Raw genomic sequence first — 7142 nt, forward strand, 5'->3', positions numbered from 1 at the left:
GAGAATCGCTTGCCGATGTCGATGGGGTGAATGGAAGGATGAGCTTCCTTCTCAGGCTTGCTCAACCGGTAGAAGGCATCTAAGTATAGAGCTTTTCGGCAGGGATTTGACAAAATCACACTGAGACTCACCTCTCGGCCTTGTTTTTTCTCTTCCTAGATTTCCTTCGATCAGCACTCAGATCAGCTCTCTCTCAATAGCCTCGTATCAATTATCCCTCGTATCAAGTATATCTTTCAGTGAATTCTTTGAGGGTATTTATAGGCTGAAGGCTTTGACTCTCTGACTTGTGGTCCCCACTTCATTGTTATGGGAAGTCTGAAAGTGGTGGAATAAATATTCCTTCTGTTATGCAATCAGTCCGTCGAATATGCACAACGGTTAGTTGTACATGTGTCAGAATCCTCCGTGTTTGCGTTGCTCATTTGCATCTTTCGATCATGTGTCCGCATGCGGTGTTGTTTTTATTACCGTATGTGGTTGACGTTTAGCTCTGGATTGACTGTCGCATTGCGTTGATCATCTCTTCAGTATTGATTTGACAGGCGCAATGCGACGAAGATGCGTTGTTCAGTTTCTCTCTGAGCCTTGATCGCAAGCGGTGACTTGGTTTCTTGCAAAACAGACTTGAAATATACTTTTCTACCGTCTTAATGGTTTTAGTGGGTGTAATTGTGATAATTTATAATTATTGTATTTCTTAGCTAATTTTCATACAATCGACGCATATTTTCTCTCTTTTGGCCGCAATATCTGAATAAGGCAGCATAAATAACTTGTAGTTCTATAAGTTATCACACCCCCAAATTTTGATATATGTTTGTCCTTAAGCATATCTTCTACTAAGGCAATAATGCTCAATTCCTATCCTATATTTTTGCGTCGATTGGTTGCTCCGAATGTTACATTTAGGCACATTACTTGACAACGCAATTTCCTCCTATCCTTGCTAATTCCTAACCATGCCCTACTTTATTCTTCTATATAACAAATTTCTGCTAAAAAATGCTTTTCTTGTTTTAAAAATAGAATGTTTACCTCTTCTTTGTCAAAACAACTTGATATATCTATATGCGGTGGTCAAATCCTTCGTCATTTATTAGAGATCGTTGATCATGGTTACACCCTTCGTTTTGCTTGTTCCCACGGGTGTCATGCGAACATCCAACTACGGTTGTGTGCCAATTCAACTTTAACTCATGATATTTAGAGGAGTTGTCTCTTGAATTTATTTTTCTTTTCTTCTTTTTTCTTTTTCATTTTCATACTGCGTTGTTCTTGGAGACCCACCTTCGTTTTGGCTTGCTCCCATGGGTATCATGCGAACATCCAACTACGAGTAGGTTCCTTTCACAACTTACTCATATAAGTTGGGAATGTTTTTGAGGTTTTCCCTTGCGTTGACATTGGAGTTTTGTATGAATTTATTGAAATTTTATTTTTTATTTATTTTTATTTTTTTTATAGAAAATGAACGCATTTTCTTAATGACCGCATATTCTTGATCTCATCTGCTCAGACCTTCCCCATCCCAAAATTTAGAGATGCGCAAGGTCTTCATTGTGTTGTCTGGATAGACTAGACAAACGCTTAGAAAAAAAATTTCAAAAAGAAGGTTTGAGCAGAACTTTGAGAGATAAAAGGTAACGTACTGCTAAGCTACAAATTAACTAAGTATTAGTCAGAATTTACAAAGTACGGGAAATGTTTCTAAGTATACACATTATACATCATGGCAGCGCAATGAATAACGCAAAAGTAAAATATTAAGAATATCACAAATATTGACAAAAGATGATAAAGAAAAAGGCACAGGCAAATGTAGAGAATATTTACTCAATTGTATTGAATATTAACAAAGTATACAAATAATTAAAAATTAACGCAATACAAAAATTGTTGCCTATACAAAGAATCAATGAATTTCGTTAACTTAAAAAAATAATGAATTGAATAAAAGTATAGAATGGCCGCATAAAAATGTAAAGATTATTGTTGAGGAGCAGGAGGATCTGGAGAAGGGTTTTGAGGTGGTACTAAAGAAGCTTCTTCAAAATTCAATTGTTGCCTGAGATGCGGAGGCACCATGGGATCATGAAGATATGCTGTGAGAAAATTAAAGTACTCATGGTTTCGCTCCGCAATCTGTCTTTGATGGCGATGGACCTTATAAATATTACGCTGAATATTGATCAACGTCTCCCTTGACGTAGCAGCACTGCATTGTATATCGTCGATTTGCTCCATTACCACATTAAATCTCTTGTTGAAGAAAGCTTGTTGTTAACAAAGAGTTGTTGTTGTTGGGAGAAGAGGGACCGCATTTCTGCTAACTCAGTAGCTAAGGAGGGGATGGAAGGTTGCACTTGCGATGTCTCGCTAGCTTCGTTTTGGGGTTGGGCAGAGGTGCCTTCACCTAAATCGTATGGGTCATCAATATGCAGCGGTGGAATGGAATGTTGCAGTGATGATGCTGCAGGTGAGTAGATTGGTGGGTATGTGGTTGGAAAATTTGGAGTAAGGAGAAGGTTGATAGAATGCTCATGGAGTGGAGAAGAAGGTTGTATGGGTGGGCTCGAAGGGCTTGGAGGGCAAATTACTAAGGGTAAAGGGTCCAAAGTTTCTATTTCTTGCGATGGTAATTCCTGGACCTTTTCTTTTCCCTTATGATTCTGCACTGTCTCTTTGGCCTGGGTTCTTACGATGCATTGAGATCAATTGTGGTTGTCTTCAAAGGTAACTCTGGGAAATGTGGGGAGTCTTTGAGAAGCAACCTTAGGATGTTGACATTGATGAGGCCGTGGACTTCTTGCATGGGCTCTTCCTCAATGCCTACACCCATTGACAAGCACATACTTGAGATAGTCCGTGGAAAGAAGTATTGTCCTCTAATGTGCCCCACAAAGCCTCAAATTTGACTTGTGATTAACCGACCTACATCGATTGGAATGTTGCGCGCAATGCAATATGCGGCTATAACTCGATCCCTTGAAATCGTCTTGTCATGGGAAGTTGGGATCAACTGCTTTTTAACCAAATAAACCCAAAGCCTTGCCTCCGGAAGTAGAGTCTTGGACGCCAGGGTCTTGATGCCTTTTAAAGAAATCGACCACTTCGTGCCCGGTTGCGTTAATACTCACAGCATATCTTCCATCCATTCTTCCATGGGATCATCAATGATTTTATTGCCCGGTGCCTTCAGGTTATTCTTCATTTGGTATAGTTCATTGATGTCCCTTGCGCTGAAAGACACCACTCGCCCTTTTATGGTCACCACATCCTTGGTGCCTTGCAGCCGTCCATGGTAGAAGTCATGCACCACCTTTAGAACCACAATGGCTGGGCACTGGCAAAATGTGTCCCAACCATGCTCCATGATCACACTTGTGACGAGGTCTGGTAGTGGCGTTGGCGCAGGGTAAAAGCCCATCTCCATCAATAAGTCGTCATTTTCTTTCTTTCTTGATGGATGCGCCTTTGCCAACACGGGCTTGCTGCTTTCTGCGACCGCTTTGCCCTTTCCTTTGGCCAACGCAAGGCGAGATTGTTGCCTTTGTTTTCTTTCCCGTTCCTTGCATTGTTCCACCTTCTCTCGCTCGGCAAGTTCCTTGCCCTTCTTCTTATTTACGCGCTGCCTGTTGTCTTCGCGCTTCCTCTCCTTCTCTTCTCTCATTCTCCTGTTTTCTTCTGCCTTTTTTTCTTCTCTTCTTCTTCCTCTCCCCTCACTTCTCTTTCAAACTCTTCCACAAACTGCTTAGAGGCCAACAAAAGGTGTTGTTCCTCTTCGATCCGCCTTATTTCTTCAAGCCTTGAGATCTCATTATTGCGGCGAACTTCCTCATCATGCAGTCTTCTTCTTCTATCACCTTCTGCAGTGATGAGTTTCGCCCGCTCCATTTTCTCTTGTCTCTCTTCCTCTTCCTTTCTCCTCATTTTCTTTTCTTCTAATGCGTTGATTGAAAATAAAGAGTCAACGGTAGACCCTTACGACGCATTCTCTCTGTGACACCGCATCAGGGGGGGTATCCTCTCCTTCTTCACCTTCGTCGGTCGCAATAACTTGTGCTGTTTCAAGTTGCGTCGGCTCCATTATATGCGCTATTTCCCTCTTGTCCTCCCTTACAGAGGTTGATTCTCCATCCTTCTCTAGACTCGCAACCGTCTTCTTTTCTTCTTCTTTTCTCAGGTGCTTTTCCTCACGCCGGCGCTCTCTTCTTTCTTCCTTCTCCTTCCTCTTCTTCTTCTTGGCTTCTTCATCTTCATCATCATCCTTTCCTTTATTATTTTTCTCTTTGCGATGATGAGATGGCCCATGTTCTCCAGCCTTTTTCCCCTTGCTCTTCTTTTTCTTCTTTTTCTCCTTTTCAACCTCTTGTTGCTTCTCTGTCGCAACCTCTTCCAATGCAACTCTGATGGGTCCTTCATAGAATTCTACTTGCGTAGTTTCCTTAGGAGTTTCTAAAGCCAGAGTGCTTCTTCTTGTCTTCTCTTCCACCACTTCCTCTACTATCGCCACTTCCTCAGTCACTGCCACCGTCACCTCCTCCATAGACAGTGGTTGGTTTATAACCCCTGCCTCGGGCAGACCTCTTCCTTCCTCCAAGTTGCTCAGAATATTTCCAAAAATTTCCTTGTCATCGCATCTCTTCCTTTCACTTTCAGTTGTGACGATTGGAGTTCAGAGTGGGGTGCTTTCAATGCTTTGCCCCCTCTTGAACTGAGGAGTCCTAACGGTTAAAGGGTTTCTCCGAGGTCTAATGACGATTCTGGGGACAGTGTGGGGTTGGTCAGCAAGACGGCGATTGGCAGCAAGGAATGCTGCCTCTCGCATGGAGATTTGGTCAGTGGAAGGGGTTAAAGGTGAAGCAGAGGGTTGGGGAGCTTAGTCGGCCATGAATGATAAGGTGAAAGGAATTGGAAAGGTTGCTTGGGTTTTGAGGAAGAAGAAAGCTCTGGATGCAATGGCGCTAGAGTTTTTCAGATTGCAAAAAGAGGTAAAGTTTTACAGATGGGGGAAGTTCCTATTTATAGGTTGGGCCTTAGTGGGCTCAACACGATTTTCGCGGTGGCAGGCCTTGAGACACTCAAAAAGCCCGTCATTCGAACTTCCCTCATTTATGGAATTTTAGAAAAACGTCCTTTTTGTCTGCAGACTTCATCATTTCGTTGGAATATGGAATGATTGGACTTCTCAATTTTGCAAAAAGAATTATCTTTAATATTTTATTCGAATGGATGTAAGGAAAAGATTAATGCAATGTGTTCACCAACGCAAATGCATCTTTGCAGAGGACGGGCAACAACGCATGCATCCTCGCAACACACCCCTTAACTAAACACATTTCTGGAGGATCGAGCGCACAGTATTACTACCAGTGCAACACTACCTCAACATAGTGCATTTGGCTAAGGACAGGCAAAGGACACATACGCGCGCAACACACCCCTTAGCTCAACGCAATTGAGTTGGCTGAACGCAAAGCAGAGCTTGTTGGTTCAAGATGCGTCCATGATTGCCATGCATACTGGATGTTGATTGTTTTATTTTTATTAATTATTTTATTTATTTATTTAATTTCATCAACGCAAGTTGCCAGGCAATAGGTCTGTCTCTTATACACATCTAGATGTGTATAAGAGACAGGTTCAAGATGCGTCCATGATTGCCATGCATACTGGATGTTGATTGTTTTATTTTATTTTTATTTTTATTTTTCATCAACGCAAGTGCTATGACTTGCGGTAATCAATTTCTTCTCATTTCTCAATCATTCACCAATTAAAGAATAATGCATTAAATACAGAAAAGTAAAAGGAATTAAAAACAGTATAGAAATCAATGCAAGAAAATTTAACGAGTCTTAAATTCATAAAATCATGGAACAAATTAATCGAAGCAATAAATGACAAAATTCAGAAATTCATAAAGACAAGAATTAAAGAAAGCATTTTAACATAGATGTGAGATATGGACCGGAAGATGCGTTTCTTTGAATGAGCGCAATCCACACCTCTGCAGGTGGTTCAGCTTACCTGCCCAATGTCCTAGGGACATTGCTCCTTTCCATTAGACCCTGGGGCTTTAGAGTTGCTGGGCAACGTACCTGGTGTTCTATTTCTTAGCTCAGATGCCAACTGGCCCACTTGGATCTCTAATTTTCAAATTGAAGACGCTCGCGCCTGCATTACTACGTCATTTTTGTCCATATACTGTTTTAGCAGGGCCTCCAACGAGCTTCCAAAGGTGTTCAAAGATGAGGGTTACTGATTATGCGATTGCCTTAGTTGCCCTTGATTCGAGTTATGGTGAAAGGGAGGATTCCCTTGACTGACACTTTGATAGTTGCTTGGCCCCCCTTGGTTAGGATTCCCTTCCCAACCGAAGTTTGGATGGTTTCTCTAACCCAGATTGAAGGTGTTGCTGAAGGGGTTGTTTTGGATGGCGCATACTTGTTGGACATTCGATGGGTACATTTCTGCTACATGGCCCTTCCACAATTAACGCAACTTATTGCGGCCCCACTTCATTATATGGGAAGTCCAAAAATGGTGGAATAAATATTCCTTCTGTTATGCAATTAGTCCGTCGAATATGCACAACAATTAGTTGTACACGTGTCACAATCCTCCGCGTTTGCGTTGCTCATTTGCATCTTTCGATCGTGTGTCCGCATGCGGTATTGTTTTTATTATTGCATGCGGTTGACATTCAGCTCTAGATCGACTGACATATTGTGCCATCATTGCATTGATCATCTCTTCAGTATTGATTTGACGGGCGCAATGCGATGGAGATGCGTTGTTCAGTTTCTCTCTGAGCCTTGATCGCAAGCGGTGACTTGGTTTCCTACAAAACAGACTTGAAATATNCCTACAAAACAGACTTGAAATATCCTTTTCTACCGTCTTAATGGTTTTAGTGGGTGTAATTGCGATAATTCTTGATCTCATCTGCTCAGACCTTCCCTACCCCCAAATTTAAAGATGAGCAAGGTTCTCATTGCATTGTTTGGAGAGATTAGACAAACACTTAGAAGAAAATTTCAAAAAGAAGGTTTGAGCAGAACTTTGAAAGATAAAAGGTAAAGTACTGCCAAACTAGAATTAACTAAGTGTTAGTTAGAAATTACTAAGTATGGGAA

This window comes from Benincasa hispida, chromosome 4 (genome assembly GCF_009727055.1).
Source record: "Benincasa hispida cultivar B227 chromosome 4, ASM972705v1, whole genome shotgun sequence".
NCBI lineage: Eukaryota > Viridiplantae > Streptophyta > Magnoliopsida > Cucurbitales > Cucurbitaceae > Benincasa > Benincasa hispida.